The sequence below is a fragment of the Castor canadensis genome, chromosome 5 (genome assembly GCF_047511655.1).
Source record: "Castor canadensis chromosome 5, mCasCan1.hap1v2, whole genome shotgun sequence".
Taxonomy (NCBI): Eukaryota; Metazoa; Chordata; class Mammalia; order Rodentia; family Castoridae; genus Castor; species Castor canadensis.
The window spans coordinates 98,119,649-98,139,689 of record NC_133390.1 but is presented as its reverse complement, the minus strand read 5'-3'; the positions used below and the strand labels follow the sequence as shown (position 1 = coordinate 98,139,689).

The 20,041-nt window shown below is 36.8% G+C and overlaps 2 long non-coding RNA genes across 9 annotated transcripts in view; one reads left to right on the top strand and one right to left on the bottom strand.

Annotated features, from left to right (window-relative positions):
* The window catches only part of LOC141423296 (uncharacterized), an 86,171-nt gene that overhangs the window by 26,771 nt on the left and 39,359 nt on the right, over positions 1 to 20,041 (top strand). For 3 of the 8 annotated variants that reach the window (XR_012448034.1, XR_012448033.1, XR_012448036.1), the window contains exons 2-4: positions 10,565 to 10,808; positions 12,499 to 12,669; positions 19,205 to 19,316. This is a non-coding gene — a long non-coding RNA (uncharacterized lncRNA). Of the gene's footprint in view, positions 1 to 1,179; positions 1,281 to 1,868; positions 1,950 to 10,564; positions 10,809 to 12,498; positions 12,675 to 15,946; positions 15,988 to 19,204; positions 19,317 to 20,041 lie in introns of all 8 variants that reach the window. The other 5 variants (XR_012448038.1, XR_012448037.1, XR_012448035.1 and 2 more) reach the window with 5 other exon arrangements.
* LOC141423298 (uncharacterized) lies at positions 10,579 to 12,585 on the bottom strand. The gene is made up of 2 exons (XR_012448042.1): positions 12,463 to 12,585; positions 10,579 to 10,964 (listed from the first exon to the last, which is right to left on the bottom strand). It is a non-coding gene; the product is annotated as an uncharacterized lncRNA (long non-coding RNA).

The following is a 20,041-nucleotide window of genomic DNA, read 5'->3' as shown; positions in this document are numbered from 1 at the left end:
TTCTACTCACTAGGTCCTAGCAACTTTCCTCAGCAGGTTTCATGGTGGACACTTTTCTCATTTGGGCACCAACCTTCTCTGTGGTTCTTGGAGTGAAGATTTCAACTTCCCTTCCCTCCTGGGAGAGCTGGTGCTTGACTGGAGGGAGTACAAACTTCACCTACTCTGTTGCTTCTATCTGGGTTTGAACAGAGCTTAGGTACTTTCTGGCTGTGGCACCTCATTACATGAACCCCCAGGGCCCTGAGATTCCTCCTCCTTTCAGGTTTGTGAGGGCTCCAGGATATGGTGACTGTCATCAATTCACTGTTTTGCTACCTCTGGTGATTAATTTTAACTGTCAACTTGATTGGGCCATGAGTTCCCCAGACATTTGGCAAAACATCCTTCTAGGTATGTCTACAGAGTAATTCTTGAAATCAGCTAATATTAGCCCTCTAACTTTGGTCTTCTTTAGCAGAGCTTTTTTTTGTTTTTTGGCTCTTTTAAGTTTATTATAAGAAGAATTGACATCTTAACATATTGAGTCCTTCCATCCATGAACAAGATACACCTTTTCATTTATTTAGGTCTTCTTAATTTTGTGGGAGGAATATTCTGTTGTTTTCAGTGTGCAGGTCTTTCATAACTTTCATTAGATTTATCTCTAAATATTTGATATTTTGGTGAGATTTTAAGTAGTGAAGTTAAAATTTCTATTTCAGGTTGTTTGCTCCAAATTTATAAAAATTATGTTAATTTTTGTATATTAATCTTGTGCTACCATGTTACATTAGTTTACTAGTTCCATAAGCTTTCTTTTGAAATTCTGTAACAACTTCATGTTGTATAAAATAAAGCAGTTTTACTTCTTTCCAATATAGATACCTTTTATTTTTATTTTTAATTTTTTTGTTTGATTGTACTAGCTATAAACGCCAGTTCAATGGTGAATAGTGATGATGAGAGTGGAATTCCTGTCTTATTCCTGACCTTAAGAGCAAAATACTCAGAGTTTCACTTTGAAGTATGATATTACCATATATCAGCTTGAGTATTTTCTCTTTTATTTCTAGTTTATTGAGGGTTTTTTTTTTTTTAATTAGAAGTGAACTTCTTTTTTTTTTTGCCATACTGGGATTTGAACTCATGTCTTTTCTTTTTTAAGTTGTTTCTCAGGTTTTTCTTTTTTTGTCACAGGATGGAAAATGACTAACACATCTAACAGCCCATAGTACCTTACACACATGCTGTGAATACTGAGGGAGATCCTGTGCAGATCTTGGGGGCTTTTTCACAAGGTAGCACTCTCTTCTCTGGTATTCTATTCTTTCAACTGGGAACTAAGCTTTTAATACTTGGGCCTTTGGGGCGGTCATTCCAGATCCAAACTCTAGCACTCCTCAGCTCTTGATACCTGTAAACCTGAGTTTGATTGTTTTAGATTCTATATGTAAGTAAGATCATACACTGTTTTTTTGCTGTGCTTGCTTATTTCACACAGCATCATGTCATTGAGGTTCATTCATGTGTAATGAATTCTTAAAATTTTATATTGCCTCAGCATCCATTTTTGTTTTTTGATGATGCTAAGGATGAACCCAGGACCTTTCACATGCTAGGCAGGTGTTCTACTACTGAGTTATACCCCAGCCTCAACACACATTTTGAACATAAGTTTAACTGACCAGAAGCAGGGCTTAGTCTCCACTGATACAGTTTCCAGTTCTACATTACAACCAAATGGCTCAAACTGGTGGCCAGAGGTAGCAACTTCGATGTATCTTTCCTGTTGCTTCCTGTAAGTGGCCATTCTGATGTTTTCCCACTCCTTAGTCTCTTATGTATACTGCTAATTGCCATGTACTCTGGTTTTCTCTGTCTGACAGTGCATTCCTGGAAGGTGGGTATGAAGGCCTGGGGATAGAGGAAGTTCTCCCTCCTCATTATGCCCTCCTTTCCCAGGATAAGTAAGTAAAACTAATTCTTGAACTTGTTTTCTGTTGTGATAATGCATTGAATCTGAAGAACCAGGGACTACAACAGGTTGGGTTTCCCCAAAGACACTGTTTTCTGTTGTGATAATGCATTGAATCTGAAGAACCAGGGACTACAACAGGTTGGGTTTCCCCAAAGACACTGGAGAGAACACAAGGTCAGGTATCCATCATCAGAGTGATGGTCAAGTGGGCATAAATAGAACACAGGTCAGACAAGATCCACAAGGGCATCTTCTAGTTAAATAGGTTTCCCTAGTGAGGGACTTCCTGGTGGCAGGTTTGACAACTTTAGACATTAGGCCATCTGTCAGGTGAAGAACTATCTCATGAAAGGCAGACAGAACTATCTCATGAAAGGCAGACTTTAACATCTTCATCCATCTCTTCTTATTTCAGAGTAGTTAGCTGCTATGGTACTAGAACCCCAGTTTTGCCAGTGGTAGGGAGAAGGATGGTTCTCAAAACACCATGTTGCCACAAATAGCAGAACTTTCTTTGAATATTTCATTGGACATATTTATACCATAGTTCTTTACCTAGTCATCTGAAGGATACCTGGGTGGTTTCCATATCTAGGGTATTATGAATAAAGCTGCAATGAATATTTCTTTGAGATAGTGACTTTATTTCCTTTGAATATGAACCCAGTAGTGATATTGCTGGATCATGTAGTTCTAGCTTTAATTTTTTGAGGGATATCCATACTGTTTTCCACAGTGTCAACACTAATTTACATCCCCACCAAGAATGTATTTCCATTTTCTCCACATCCTTGCCAATGCTTGTTATCGTTTCAGTTTTTGAGAATGACCATCCTAATAAGTATGAAGTAATATCTAATTGTGGTTCGATTCGCATTTCCCAATGACTAGTGATATTGAGCACCATTTGGCCATTTGTATATCTTCTCGGGAAAATGTCTACTTAGTTCATTTGCTCATTCTTTAAATTTAGTTGTTTGTGATTTTTTTGCTATTGACTTGTATGAGTTCCTTATATATTTTGGATATTAATCTCTTAACAGATGTATGGTTTGCAAATATTTTCTTCTATTCCATGGATTACTTTTTTATTTTCTTGATTGTATGCTTTGGTGTGCAGAAACATTTTAGCTTGACATAGTCCCACTTATTTTTGCCTTGGCCTGTTGCCTTGACTTTTGGGGTCATATCCAAAAAATTAATGCCAACATCAACAGCTTGTAGGTTTTGTCTGTGCTGTTTTCTAGGAGTTTTATAGCTTTAGGCATTAAATTTAACTCTGTAATCCATTTTGAGTTGATTTTTGAAAATGATGTAAGATAAGGATATAATTTCACTTTTTTTTACATGTGACTGTCCATTGCTCTTTTCCCATTTTGTTTTCTTGATGACTTTGTCAAATATCAGTTGATCATATGAATTTGTCAGCTTTTCATTGCTGTGACAAAATACCTGAGGAAATAGGGGGAAAGGATTTATTATGTACAGAGGTTTCAGTCCATAGTTTTCTGACTTTATTGCTTAGGGCCTGGGGCAAGGCAGAGCATCATGATCATAGGAGTATGTTACAGCATAAAGCAGCTCACCCCATGGCAGACAGGAGACAGAAAATGAGAACAAAAGAGGAAGGAACTAGGGAAAAGACTTACCCTTTAAAGGCAAAGCTAAATTGCCTACTTTCTACAACTAGTCCCAACTTCCTAATATCCAGTTCAGCTATAAACTCATCAATGGATTGAGCCATTGATGAGATTAGTGCCTTCATGATCCCAGTCAGTTTCTAGGCCCCATTTTTGAATGTTTGGTTCATTGAGGATCAAGTCTTCAATACATAAGTCTTTGAGAGGACACTTCATACTTATACCATAACATCACATATGTGTGGGTTTATTTCTGTACCATTCCACTAGTGTATGTGTCTGTTTTTATGCCAGTACCACACTGCTTTGATTACTATAGACTTATAATTTGAAATTAGTAAATGTGATGCCTCTGGCTTTGTTATTTCTGTGGAAAATGCTATTGGAATTTTAATAGGTGTTGCACTGAATTTTAATTGCTTTGGTAGAATGGACATTTTGACAATATTGAGTCTTCCAATCCATGAATACAGGATATCTTTTTTTTTGTTTCAGTTTGTTTCATTATTGTTGTATATCTTTCATCTCCTTAGTTAAATTTCTTTCTAAGTAAGTAATTCTTTTTGATGCTATTGCAAATGGAATTTTTTCTTTTCTTTTTTTTTATTAGGATATACTCATTGTATAGGGGGGATTCATTGTGACAATTCCAAATAGTCTTACATTGTCCATTGGTTAGATCACCCCTATCATCTCCACCTCTTGATGCCCTCCCCGCCCCAGTTGAAGTAATTAATTGTAAGAGATTTCATCATTCTATTTTGTGTGTATATGAAGTTCATCAACCATATTCCCTTATCTTCATCTCCTTCATTCACTCTCCCATCTTCCACTAGTACCCCTCACACACTGTACCTATTTTACAGTCCTGTGTTTTGTTATTAATTCCTAAGTCAATGTTCAAAGAAATTTCTTGATGTATCCCCACTGTGAGTATATTTTACTTTGGTAAGTTCAACTCCTTCCATCACTCTCCCTTACTCTTTCCCTCGCAACCCCCATTATTCATCAGCTTTCAGTACATATTGTTATATCCTCTACCTGCACAGAGGGATTTGATATTGTTGACACTCTGTCATTCTCCTTTGCTTTCCTTCCTCCCCTCCCAAGTACCATGGACTAGTTCCACTATTACTGACATGTTCTACATATAAGTTTGTATGTGATCATGGTTGTTTTGTGTGTATGTTTATCTTTTGGATCTATCTTTCACATATGAAAGAAAAAATGTGGCCTTTATCTTTCTGAACCTGGTTTACTTCACTTAACACGATGTCTTTTAATTCCATCCATTTACCTTCAAATCACATAGTTTCATTCTTCCTTATGGCTGAATAAAACTCCATTGTGTGTATAAAATATTTTCTTTATCCATTCATCAGTTGTAGGACAACATCTGGCTTGTTTCTATAACTTGGTTATTGTGAACAGTGCTGCAACAAACATTGGTGTGCAAGTGTCTCTATTGTATCTATTTTTAGCAGTTCTAGTCTAAACTTTTTTCCATAGTGGGTGTACTAATTTGCATTCCCACCAGTAGTGTATAAGGGTTCCTGTTTTGCTGTATCCTTGCCAACATTTGTTGTTGACTTTTGGGGCAGGATACAGAAAAAAAAAACAGCTATTAGAAATAGATAAAGTTGAGCTTCATCATAATTAAAAACTGATCACCAAAAGCCTAGAAAATAAATATGGTTTTAGAATGAGAGAAAAGATTCATAAACACATATATGATAATGAGTTGCTCCTCAGAAAATGGAAAGAACTCCTTCAGCTCAGTAATAAGATATACCCCAATTTGAACAGACACTTCATAAAGGGAGAAGTGCAGGTACCTAGAAAGCATATGGAAAATCAAGGTGTGGGTGCTAGATATGATTAGTGAATGGAACAAATAAGTTTTTTCCTTAAATCCTGAGTTCATATTGATATTTCCAATTAAAACATAACACTATAACATCCCTCCTTACCTCACTTTATTTTATGTGTACCTTTTTTCTCTTATAGTGAAATCTTAGTTCCTGCTTTCATGAATATGTTTTTTGCTTTATTCTATTATATATATATATATATATATATATATATATATATATATATATATATATATATATATAATAGTTTCAAAATTATAATGCCTATGTGATTACTGATAATATATCAAATAAGTTTGAAGATTTTCTTTTCGGTTTTACTTTGTCTTTACAATATACTCACTAAAATGTACAGAATACTTTGCTAACATCTATCTGAATCTCGTTTTTTTCTCTTATGTTGTTTTGTCAGTTTGATTTACAGTTAGGTTAATTTGTTTCCATTTAATAATAAATCTTAAAGGGTTGGTATCAATTGAAAATCATTATTTTTCAATTCACAATGTAAAACTGATTCAAATAAGAAACATCAACGTATGTTAAAACATTTGAGAAAAATTTATTGCAGAATAAGATATTCACATTCTCAAAATAACATCCCACAAATGTAAAATAGTTCAGACACTACAGAAATCAATTTGGATGTTTCTCAAGAAACTAAAAATAGAAATACCATATGATCCTGCTGTACCACTCCTGGAATATATCTGAAGGAATGAAAGTCAACATACAACAGAGATACCTGCACATCCATGTTTATAGCAGCACTATTAACAATAGCCAAGCTATAGAATCAGCCTAGGTACTCAGCAACCAAAGACTGGACAAAGAAAATGTGGTAAATACACATAATAGAATATTATTCAGCAATAAAGAAGAATGAAATTATGTCATTTGTTGCAAAATGAGTAGAACCGGGGATGTTGAGCGAGATAAGAAAGAATTATCACACATTTTTACTTACATGTGGAATCTGGACCTAAAAAATGGCATAATTGTGTAGAAGAGGAACTTTGTGGGGAACCAACATTTTCATATATATATACATATATATACACACACACATATATATATAAAAAGAGGATGGGGAAGAGAGAGGGTTATTTAAAAAGAGTAATATAGATGGGGTGGGTTTGATCAAAGTATATTGTATGCGTGCATATAAACATAACATTGAAACCACTTTGTTCAATTAATTTATGCCAATAAAAATTTTAACTTTTTAAATAAATGAATAAACAATCCTATACATGACACTAATTACATAGGGTAAATTTTGAGGTCACTACCTTACCCAAGTATGAAACAGTAATACCAGTAGTAGCACAACCTAACAGTACATTTCTTGAAATGATACAATAAGAAGTACACAAAGTCACTAATGAAGTCTTCCCATCAAAATATTTAATATTAAACATTGGGTAATAATTGGACAAATCCAGAAAGTAGGACATTCTACAGGATGGCTGACCTGGCTACTTCAAAAATGGCAATGTCATGGGAGGACATGAAAAAGTAGTGAGAATTATTCTTGACTAAAAGAGACCTCTGAAGCACACCAAGCAGGCAAAGCGGAAGCTTGATTAGATCCTGAGTTTAAAAATACAAAAGTATTTTAGTGACAACCAGGGAAATTTGAATATGTATGAAGCATATTAGTTGATGGTGTAAAATTGTTAATATTTCAGGTAAGGTGGTGGTACTGTGGTAATGCAGAAGATTTCCTTTTCTTAGGAATTAAAATTTTGGAAGTTGGAATTGAAGTGTATTCATGTCTATAATATATTTTCAACAGTTAGTATATATATATGTGTATGTATGTATACACACATACATAGGAAAAGCTAAAGTAAACGTGGCAAAACATTAACTTGTAATTATAGATTAGGGTATAGAAGTGTTTATTATAGCTTTTATGTAGCTTTTATGTTTCAATTTTTTTTCAAAATAAAAAATTGTCAACCTGTCAATCTGTCCTTTTGTCACCAGGTGGTGCTAGTGCCTTTCAAATAAAGCTAAATGACCCATTTGTGTCACTCAATAGTAGTTTAGGGAAAATTTGGATGGGGGAACTCAGACTATAACTTGAGTTTTAGATTTTATAGTTTTCCATCTTTCTTGCATTATTACATTTTATACAACTTAAAAATTGCAGGTATACACTTTATTTCTCAGTCTGCCTATCCCTTGACCTTTCTCATTTCCAGGCCCTTATTTACTTTTCACAAGGAACGTAAAGTAATTCCCTATACTTTACTCAGATGCCACTGAGTCACACACTATTGATTTCTCTCCTCTTCATTGCTTCCCTGTTTTTCTCTCCAATTAGTTTCCACTCCTTGGCAAAGTATTAAAATTTGACACCAATCTGCTTCCTCTGTGTATCTCTCCTTACTGTGTTACATTAATCCTATTCATGGGACACTGCAAAATTGAATTTCACACACTTTTTTGCCCTTGAGTAGTTTGCTTTTTATATCTCTACACCAGGCCCTTCTGCCCTTCTTTTGCACTCTGAAATTTTCTTATCAAACTAATCACTTTCCGTATTATGTAATAATTATATGCAAGCACTAAATTATAAATGCTTTCAAGGTCAGCAGTTTATAATCTGAGTTGTGTTAATTCTATATGGCATTTACTAAAAGGCAAGTGGAGTTCAATTTCAGGGTTATTCATATTCAGGGCTGTTATATTGGTAAAACACTGGCCAATCATGAACAATTGCCAGTCTTGCTCTGGCTGTTTGACTCACAGGTAAACAATAAAGAGCCATCAGAGTGAGAAATCATCCTGAACGAAGTATGCCCATGGATTAGCAGTCCCCACCTACCAAAAAAGTCATCAATTTGAAGTAAAATCCCATTCAATTTGATTATCTGTCAAAACTCTTAAATTTTTGTATGTCATTTGATGCCTGCATTATACTTCTAGGTGAGAATATGGTAAGAGGGCTTAAAGGTTTGCATAGAGTATTTGGCAGGATATGTTTATAAAAGCTGAAAAAATGGAAGCAGCCTTACTATCCAACAATAAAGGGTTGGCTAAGAAAATTTTAAAGTCCCATATGGTGCATTACAATGAAGCTCTTAGAGATGTTGCTAGAGAATAATATTTACTGGCATAGAATGAGGTCCCAAATGTATTATCAAGTAAAAATATTATAGAGTAATGTTGACATCACAATGACTTTTAATGGAAAAAATACACATAAGTATAGAGAAAGATTGAAAGTGATGAGATGTTTCTAGGTTAAGAGTGTTTTAAATATTCTTTCTTATATTTTTCTTTTAAGTTTAAACTGTGAGCATCTGCATTAATAAAACAAAGTTATTTTTAAGAAATGAATTATGTCCCTAATGTAACTCTGTTGTATACATAAAATTTAGCAATGCAAGGAGAAATTTCAGGCTCTAACACTAGTCCTTAGGCCTACCATAAACCAGGAGATAGGAAAAGCCAAACAGTAACACAGGGGAAGATAGTATTAGAGGCCAGAAAAGGTGAGGAACCCAGGCAGAAACAATAAGGGTTAAGGAGTGGAGTTACCATGTTCAAAAGCAGAAGTAGATACCAGGATTATAATGAAGTGGGAAGGCTACTACACTTAGAGATCTAGGTCCAATATTTAGTATTATTGCTTACTAGATAGATGATTTTGAGCAAATCATTTATACTTTAAAGGTTCAGAAAATACCTGGAAAGTATTTTTATTCCATTTTGCAAATGAGTAAGGTAGTGCTCAGAAATGTAAATGAGATCATATATATGTAAGCCAGGTTTCTCAGTCTTAACAGTGTTGGTATTTTGGACCTGATACTTCTTTGTTTCAGGGAGGGAGTCCTAAACAGACACATTAGTATAGGATAATAAGTGTGACATCAGTTTTAATGGACAGAGAAGGAGTTGCCCCGTGAGAAGGAAAGCTGTAGTGAGCCATTTTATAGTTCATCAAGCAACTAAACATTTACCATTTTACATAAAATCTCCCCAAATATCTCACCAAGGAGTATTTTCCCTTGATAGGGGATTCTAGAGAATGATGATACTTGTAGTTGACACACATACACCCCCAAATTATGCAAAGTCAAGTCACAGCACCAGCACACAGAGCATCTCATGTGATTGATTTTAAGTTTGGGTAGTTTTAAACTTGGATTTTAAGCTGTATAATTTTTTTCTTCGTAGGTGATTTTAATGTGCATACAGCGTTGAGAACTGCTGTATTAAATGAATGAAAGATTAGTGCTACTGTATGCAGCTGAAGCAGAGAGGCCATACGAGGCCAAATAAGAGATACTGGTGCCTACAACTAAGTGATAGTTTGGCTGTAGTTGACATTGGCAGCTAGGAAATGAGAGCAGCAGAAAGGCCACTTAGCCTGCAGCCATCCACAATGGCCTGGCATGGCTAATCATGCCACTATTGCCTGTGGTAAATAATAGTAATTTGGTCAGTAGTAGCTGTAGATATTTTGCAAACAATGGGCAGTCAACAATGGAAGCAGAAATTGCCAGTTATTCTGTTCTTAGTCTAAATGACTACAGTGCCAGAGTTTATCACCAGAATATCATCCTAGTGACCTTTGATAAGACTCCAAAGTGAGCTAAGTACTGGAATGTGTGAAAGGTGCAAAGGTGCTTTGCACTGGCTTCAATATAGCGGGCTTATAATGGGCCCTGGGGGACCTATTTGCACAAAGAATGAGGGAAGTGGGATAGAGGAAATACACTGTAAGATTAGATTTAAGAAAGCATTAGAAAGCCAAGAAAGCCTGTGTAACAGCTATTGCCTGTGGCAAGAGGAGACAATAGAAGGGAGGAAGGTTGCTTCCTCTGTTGAGTTCTCATGAGCTACCTTTACTATAGGGTCTGTCCTCAACTTTGTACCACCCAGAGATGGGACTCTCCAGTAGATAATTAGCTCCCAGGATAGCCACACACAGTATTATTCAGAGTATGAAAGTACTCTCCAGTGACCAGAACCATTTGTGTTCATTACGCAAAAGTCTCCATCTTTCCAAAGTTAGGAAACTGGAAATAATGAGTGAACATTTATTAAAATGTCAATGTCTCAGTCTTTTTATCTTTTAGGATTTTGTTTTCAGATGAGGAAACAAAGGCATGGAGAATGCATCCAAGTTCTCAAAGCTGGTTAGTGTGCTGAGGGCAAGATTCAAACCCTGGTGTCTCTGGCTTCATTTGGAAGGCAGCTTAAAGGACCAAGAAGAGGAAAAGAAATGATCTTGGTGGAAATGTCACGAAGGCCATAAGAATGCTTGCACTATACCTGAATAGTGCTGATGTGAAAATGCTGTTTATGATAGGTTTATTTCAGGTAAGTACCACGAGCACTAGTATACACCTAACTCATGCAATGGTCATGTTAACGGGGAGCTTGTAGTTCAACAAGGCATTTGGACTGTTAGAAAGTCATTGTTTATGACAGGCTGTAATCAGGTCGCTGTAGATTTTACTTGAAAGGTGTTACCACCTGAAAATGGAAGAGACTTCAGTTAGCTAGGTTTCAGTTCAATTTGATGAAGTAGCTTCCAACATTTAGAGCTGCTTAAATGAAATGGACTGCTTCAGGAGAAGTGTTGTTGTTGTTTTCCCCCATAGGCTTTTTTTTTTCACAGCAGTTTTAGATACACAGCAAAATTGAGAGAACTCTGTAAGAGAGTTCTCATATACCTCTTGCTCTTACACATTGCACAGCTTTCCCCTTTTCCAACATCCTCCACCAGAATGATCCATTTGTTATAGTAGATGAACCCATATTGACATATCGGATCACTCAAAGTCCATAGTACCTTAGGGTAAACTTTTGGTGGTGTATATTTTATATTTTGGCATTGTATATTCTATAGTTTTGGACAAATGTAATGAAATTCAACAGTATATTATCATAAAGAATAGATTCACTGTCCTAAAAATTCTCTGAGAGGGATGCTTTTATAAGTCAAAATAACCAGAAACTTACTTAGTTGCACAGTTCTGTAAATAAAATTCATGATTGCAAATTTCAGAGCTTATCTGTGCTACAAGTGGACTCTGAAATGCATTTGGAAAGCACATGAACTACAGCACATTAAACTTTGCCTTTGTTCTACAGTGGCACTGTTATCAACAAGCCAAACTTCAAATTACAGACTTGCATCAGGGCACAAGCATACTGTCTTGCACTGAAAAATTAATATTCCCACAACCCTCAGATTAAATTGGCTCCTTAACACACTCCTTTGCTACTTTTCTATCAGTGTAGTAAAATTTAGATTGTGGTACTCACAATTGAAACTATTAAAGACCCCTCAAAATATTTTTCCTGCAATGAAGATACATTGAAAACAAGACAAAAGGAACCATGCTATATTTTGTTAAACTGATTTCTAAGGCTAAAGTGAAGTAAATGTGCTTGTTATTGAATGAGATTTTCACCATAGGTTTCCTAGTGTGAAAAGTTTTTGACATGTTTTGTACTAATGGAAAACAGCCACACTTCAGAACAGATTTTAAGTGGGAGTTGATGTGTGCTGATCAGTTTTGAATTGATTTACAATTCATGAAGCCCTTAGATGGCAGAAAAGAATGACTACTGAGTGAGGTAGCTTGATGGAGGTCACAAGGATAATCAATGGAGGTCGACAGTGCATCAAGGCTGATAATGGATCCTGGCAGAAGCTCCTGTTATTGTTGTACTGGCCATTTGGTAACAGGGCAGGGCTGACTCTATGATATATGTCTCCTATCTTTTCCTGCATGGCATTTTCATATCCATCAAGACATGAACTATGTATATAACCATGCAGTTTATTCTCAGATGATATAACTCAGATTATTTCTAGGGTAAAACTAATGTAATACTCAGGAACTATTTAGAAATTTACATGGGAAAATTATAGTACAGTATAGTATACCATTATAACGTGGGTTTATAAAACAAGTTTAAGCCCTTCACTTTTAGGATTTTAACTCAGAACTGACTTCCTTACCTTCCTCTTGGAACCTCTTCTCTTTTTCCACTTAAGGTTGACATCATCCACTCAAGCCAGCCAGGTTCAAACCTGAGTCTCAGAACTGTGATGTCCCAAAATTGGAATGGACCTTGAATAGTTCTTAATATAATCACCCATGTGATGTTTGAGTCCTTTACCATCATAGAACTTGCAGTTCCCCAAGTATCTGAGGACATACTCAAGGTTAGGTACTAAGTTTATTCTATTGAATAATAATCTGAAAAATATTGAGCACCTTCTGGAAAAAAAGATTTAATCATAACAAGGCATAGCATGTCCCAGTCGAGGAGATAGCTGAGAACATTTTAATGTGATGTAGTGAATATTTTGTACAGGTAATACTGAGGACTACCAGGAAAAAAAGGAAGGTTACCTTACTGTGTTAGACTTTTCATCACTGTGACAAAATACCTGAAATAAGCAAGAGAAGGATTTATTTTGGATTACATTTCAGAGGTTTCAGTCCATAGTAAATGGGTTCTGTGTTTCTGGGCCTATTGTGAGGTAGTACATCTTGGTGGAATAGAATATTCAACTCAGGGCAGCCAGAGAAGGGAGAGATACAGGAAGGGGCCAGAGCAAGATACAGCCTCAAGGGCCTATTACTTCCAGTGGTGTACTTCCTCCAACCAGGCCTCACTTGCCAAAATTTCCACATCTCCCCAAATAGAACCACTAACTAGGGACCTAGTTTTCAACACATGAGCCTGTGGGGGATATTTCATTTCAACCACAACATTCTGACTATGGTCCTTAATGGATCATGGCCATTTTATAATGCAAAATGTATTTATTCTATCTTCAAGAGTCTCCAAAATGTCACCAGTTCCAGCATTGCTCAAGAGTTAAAGTCCAAAGTCGTCTTGGAGACTCAAGGCAAACTCTTAGCAGTGAGCCCTCATAAAATTTAAAACACAAATTACATACTTCCAACATAACAATGATGCATAGTAAACATTTGCATTATAAAAGGGACAAATGTATTTATGCTTCCCAAGTAGCTGGGATGACAGTCTGTGAACCACTACACCCACCTGTTTGTTGAGATGGGGTTTTATGAACTTTTTGCCTGGGCTGATCTTGAACCACCATCATCCTGCTCTCTGCCTCCTGAATAGCTGGAATTACAGGTGTGAGCTACCACGCCTGGCCAGCATTCTGTTTTTCTGAACTCCCACCAGAATCACTCAATAAGCAATGTTATAGCATTCTAGGGCTTCTCTAGCCCACATCCTCAGACTTTTCCAAAGGCTTCAGAACTACGTGGTCAGTTTTAGTGACAGTCACAGGAATGGCTCCACTCCTCTAGTACCAACTTTCTGTGTTAGTCAGTTCCATGGTCCTGTGACAGAATACCTGTCAGAACAACTTAAGAGAGGTAGGATTTATTTTGGTTCATGGTTTCAGAGGTTCCAGTCTACTATGGTGAGTAGGGGATGGTGTAGCAACTCACATTACAGTGGCCAGGAAGCAGAGGGAAAGAATACTTAAGCTGCAAACTTTCTTCTTTTGCCCCTTAATTCCACTGGGCCCCCAGATAATGGTGCTGCAAACATTCAGAGCTGGTATCTCTTCTCCCCTTGGTTAATCCTTGCTGGAAATCCCTTCACAGATACCCAGAGGTCTGCTTTACTAAGCTTGTAGGCACTTCTCAATCCAATTAAGTTGACCATCAGAATTAATCACACTTGCTCAGGGGAGACTCCATGAAAGATGAATTGGGTTCTGCCTATTGTAAAGGGAGCACTAGAACTGAGTCCTGAGGATGTTTAAGAGTGATCCAAGTGACTGGCAAATGTGTGTGCCAAACAAGGAAACTATAAGGTTAAAATCCCAGACAGACTGTATATCTCTCTTAATCTTGGTTTTCTCATGTGCAAGTCTTTATTTTATTGAAGTATTGTTAGAAATAAATAAGTAATTGTGCTTATAGAGGATCTAGTAAGTGCTTACAAAATTATTATTGTAACTACTACAATAGATACTTCAAACGTGTAAAAAAAAATCAGTATCCCTCAGGTCTGCAATTCTTGCCTTGTAAATTTACTAACATATTTGTAGATGAAATGTCCAATCTGGAACTATCTCAGAGGCTAATACAGCTAGATAATTAAGTTGTAATGATTCCCCTTGCTTGCTGATATTCCACGTTCACCTAGAACCATGTTGATTTGACTTCTCTTGCTCAGGTCAATCAGAGTCGTTCCTCATTGCAAAATAATTTACTCAGCAACTCTTTCCTCATTGCAAAATAATTTACCACTCTGGTATTAAGACTTGTCTCATCAGTTTCGTAAGAACATTCAGATAGCACTATGTGCCAGACACTGATCTTAACACTGTTCAAATATTAACTCATTTAATTCTCATAACAACTTTAGAAGGCAACTCCTACTATCATTATCACTATTTTTAAAATGCAGAAACTGAGGTACAGGGAAGTTAAGTAAGTTGCAGTAAAGAAGCAGCCCAGATTTAAACTGAGATAATGTCGCCAGATCCCTGTTACTTATTTCCACACACACTGCATCCCTGAAGCCTGTTCCCAGGCTGCTCTGGGACTTACCAGAGTGACTTCTGAGCCTACAAGGCTGGGGTTAGATGAACTATGATAAATGCGGCAAGACTGGGTGCCTTTGGGAGCTTGTCTTCCAAAATGTCTGGGTATCAACCTTGAACTATGGATTTTCCAGTCTCTCTTCATCAGACTAAAAAGAATGGTAGGTCATCTCTTGCTTTCAAGATATTACATGCAGGGTTGACAGAGTGGCTCAGGTGGTAGAGCTCCAGCCTAGAAAGTGTGAGGCTTTGAGTTCAAATCCCAGTACCAACACACAGACACAGATACACACACACACACACACACACACATGAAAGGCATTATACTCACTGCCTTTATTATGATTTTAGCTGACTTGCATTCCAAAGTTTTCCCTAATCTAAACTGAAGGGCCCATAAGTAAAACAGTTCTTCCACTGATTTCTGAATGGGAACTTATTCTGAGGCTTAAAAGTGCTTATTCCACTCCTGTAGAGAATGTTGCGGTTTGAATTTATCTCAACTCCCTCAGTACCATCTCCCTGAGGGAGCTATCTGCAGAAGAGAAAGAAAATATCTGCAGGAGAGAAAACATTGCTTATCTCCAACTCTTTTTTTTTTTATTTTATTATTCATATGTGCATACAAGGCTTGGGTCATTTCTCCGCCCTGCCCCCACCCCCTCCCTTACCACCCACTCCGCCCCCTCCCTCTCCCCCCTACCCCCTCAACCCAGCAGAAACTATTTTGCCCTTATTTCTAATTTTGTTGTAGAGAGAGTATAAACCATAATAGGAAGGAAAAAGGGTTTTTGCCGGTTGAGATAAGGATAGCTGTACAGGGAGTTGACTCACATTAATTTCCTGTGTGTGTGTGTGGTACCTTCTAGGTTAATTCTTTTTGATCTCATCTTTTCTCTAGTTCCTGGTCTCCTTTTCCTGTTGGCCTCAGTTGCTTTTAAGGTATCTGCTTTAGTTTCTCTGCATTAAGGGCAACAAATGCTAGCTAATTTTTTAGGTGTCTTACCTATCCTCACCCCTCCCTTGTGTGCTCTCGCTTTTATCATGTGCTCAAAGTCCAATCCCATTGTTGTGTTTGCCCTTGATCTAATGTCCACATATGAGGGAGAACATACGATTTTTGGTCTTTTGGGCCAGGCTAACCTCACTCAGAATGATGTTCTCCAATTCCATCCATTTACCAGCGAATGATAACATTTCGTTCTTCTTCATGGCTGCATAAAATTCCATTGTGTATAGATACCACATTTTCTTAATCCATTCGTCAGTGCTGGGGCATCTTGGCTGTTTCCATAACTTGGCTATTGTGAATAGTGCCGCAATAAACATGGGTGTGCAGGTGCCTCTGGAGTAACCTGTGTCACAAGTCTTTGGGTATATCCCCAAGAGTGGTATTGCTGGATCAAATGGTAAATCAATGTTTAGCTTTTTAAGTAGCCTCCAAATTTTTTTCCAGAGTGGCTGTACTAGTATACATTCCCACCAACAGTGTAAGAGGGTTCCTTTTTCCCCGCATCCTGGCCAACACCTGTTGTTGGTGATGTTGCTAATGATGGCTATTCTAACAGGGGTGAGGTGGAATCTTAGTGTGGTTTTAATTTGCATTTCCTTTATTACTAGAGATGGTGAGCATTTTTTCATGTGTTTTTTGGCCATTTGAATTTCTTCTTGAGAAAGTTCTGTTTAGTTTACTTGCCCATTTCTTTATTGGTTCATTAATTTTGGGAGAATTTAGTTTTTTCAGTTCCCTATATATTCTGGTTATCAGTCCTTTGTCTGATGTATAGCAGGCAAATGTTTTCTCCCACTCTGTGGGTGTTCTCTTCAGTTTAGAGACCATTTCTTTTGATGAACAGAAGCTTTTTAGTTTTATGAGGTCCCATTTATCTATGCTATCTCTTAGTTGCTGTGCTGTTGGGGTTTCATTAAGAAAGTTCTTACCTATACCTACAAACTCCAGAGTATTTCCTACTCTTTCCTGTATCAACTTTAGAGTTTGTGGTCTGATATTAAGATCCTTGATCCATTTTGAGTTAATCTTGGTGTAGGGTGATATACATGGATGTAGTTTCAGTTTTTTGCAGACTGCTAACCAGTTTTCCCAGCAGTTTTTGTTGAAGAGGCTGCTATTTCTCCATCGTATATTTTTAGCACCTTTGTCAAAGACAAGTTGGTTATAGTTGTGTGGCTTCATATCTGGGTCCTCTATTCTGTTCCACTGGTCTTCGTGTCTGTTTTTGTGCCAGTACCATGCTGTTTTTATCATTATTGCTTTGTAATATAGTTTGAAGTCAGGTATCGTGATACCTCCAGCATTGTTCTTTTGACTGAGTATTGCCTTGGCTATTCGTGGCCTCTTGTGTTTCCATATAAATTTCACAGTAGATTTTTCAATCTCTTTAATGAATGTCATTGGAATTTTGATGGGAATTGCATTAAACATGTAGATTACTTTTGGGAGTATCGACATTTTTACTATGTTGATTCTACCAATCCATGAGCATGGGAGATCTCTCCACTTTCTATAGTCTTCCTCAGTCTCTTTCTTCAGAAGTATATAGTTTTCCTTGCAGAGGTCTTTCACATCTTTTGTTCGGTTTACACCTAGGTATTTGATTTTTTTTTTGAGGCTATTGCAAATGGAATTATTTTCATACATTCTTTTTCAGTTTGCTCATTGTTAGTGTATAGAAATGCTAATGATTTTTCTATGTTGATTTTATATCCTGCTACCTTGCTATAGCTATTGATGATGTCTAGAAGCTTCTGAGTAGAGTTTTTTGGGTCTTTAAGGTATAGGATCATGTCATTTGCAAATAGGGATATTTTGACAGTTTCTTTACCTATTTGTATTCCTTTTATTCCTTCTTCTTGCCTAATCGCTCTGGCTAGGAATTCCAGTACTATGTTGAATAGGAGTGGGGCTAGTGGGCATCCTTGTCTGGTTCCTGATTTTAGAGGGAATGGTTTCAGTTTTTCTCCATTAAGTATAATGCTGGCTGTAGGTTTGTCATATATAGCTTTTATAATGTTGAGGTACTTTCCTTCTTTTCCTAGTTTTCTTAGAGCTTTTATCATGAAATGGTGTTGGATCTTATCAAAGGCTTTTTCTGCATCTGTTGAGATGATCAAGTGGTTTTTGTCTTTGCTTCTGTTAATGTGGTTTATTACATTTATTGATTTTCATATGTTGAACCACCCCTGCATCCCTGGGATGAAGCCTACTTGGTCGTGGTGAATAATCTTTTTGATGTGTTGTTGAATTCGGTTTGCCATTATTTTGTTGAGGATTTTTGCGTCAATGGTCATTAAGGAGATTGGCCTATAGTTCTCCTTTTTGGAGGTGTCTTTGCCTGATTTTGGGATAAGTGTAATACTGGCTTCATAAAATGTGTTTGGCAGTTTTCCTTCCCTTTCTATTTCATGGAACAGTTTAAGGAGGGTTGGTATCAGTTCTCCTTTAAAGGTCTGATAGAATTCAGCAGAGAATCCATCAGGTCCTGGACTTTTCTTTTGGGGAGACTCTTGATTGATGCTTCAGTTTCATTTTGTCTTGTAGATCTATTCAGGTGATTAATTTCCTCTTGTTTCAGTTTTGGATTATCACATGTATCTAGAAATCTGTCCATTTCTTTAATATTTTCCAATTTATTTGAATATAGGTTCTCAAAGTAGTCTCTGATGATTTCCTGGACTTCCATGGTGTTTATTGTTATCTCCCCTTTTGCATTCCTGATTCTGCTAATTTGGGTTTTTTCTCTCCTCATTTTAGTCAGGTTTTCCAGGGGTCTATTGATCTTGTTTATTTTTTCAAAGAACCAATTTTTTGTTTCATTAATTCTTTGTATGGTTTTTTTGGTTTCTATTTCGTTGATTTCAACTCTTATTTTTATTATTTCTCTCCTATTTGTTTTGGGATTTGCTTGTTCTTATTTTTCTAGGTATCTCCAACTCTTGTGAGACATTCTCATCTTGCTTCAGCGAGCTGTGCATGCACCAGGACTCCTTTCTAGCTTAATGCGAAATCTGGAAATGGGTTTTATTGTTCATTACTACCCACACTCCATAGTGGACCTCTGAGCTCTTAGATGACAAAATAAGTATGAATAGGTGAATTGGTAAACTTCAAAACAGTTGACTTTAATCTCTCCACCTCCAGACCTTTCCAGGGAAGAAGCACCTACAAGGCAGAGCTCAGACCTATATACATCGGCATCCCACGAGAACAAAGCTAAGAACTGAGAGAAGCATTTCCAGTCCATTGCACTGAAGTAAGGCCTTCTAACCTGCTTCTGACCCACTGACAACTACGACTACAACAGCCTACCCTTACATTGCCTTCCACCAATGCCCCTTGAAGGATGGATGAAATTGTGTTGAGTGAGGATGGAGATGAGAGGGTGCAGGCAGAGATAGGGCTTGAGCTGCCCTAGAAGTCTGTTTGTCCCACAAACACTTTATAAAGGGCAAATAAAATCATGGCTTCATCTTACCTGCTCTTGAAACAGCATTTTGTGGGCGTAAAGAGCAGGGACTTGGCAGTCAAATAACCCAAATTTGAATCCTGCTTTACTGTTTACTAATTGAATGAGTTTGTATAATTTGCTTATCTCCCCATGACAGACTCTTCATTTAAAAAGTGGTCTTAATAGTTGTAGAGTTTAGAGTGACAAAAGTGTTGGAGAGCAGTGTGTATATTGGTAGCACATGTTATACAACTAGACAAATTCACAGTTATATTTGGAAACTTCATTACTTCTCTCTCAGTAAACAGTGGAACAAGTAGACAAAAAACAAAACAAAACAACCAACAACAACCATCAGTAAGGATATAGAAGACCTAAACAGTATTATCAACCAAATTGACCTTTGATTGATATTCGTACAACACCCAATCTCACAGCACAGACTACTCAACTAAACTCTTTACCAAGTGATCCAATGCCAAAGACGCTAATTTGCTTTTTCTTCTTTTGATTTTTTTCATATTTATATC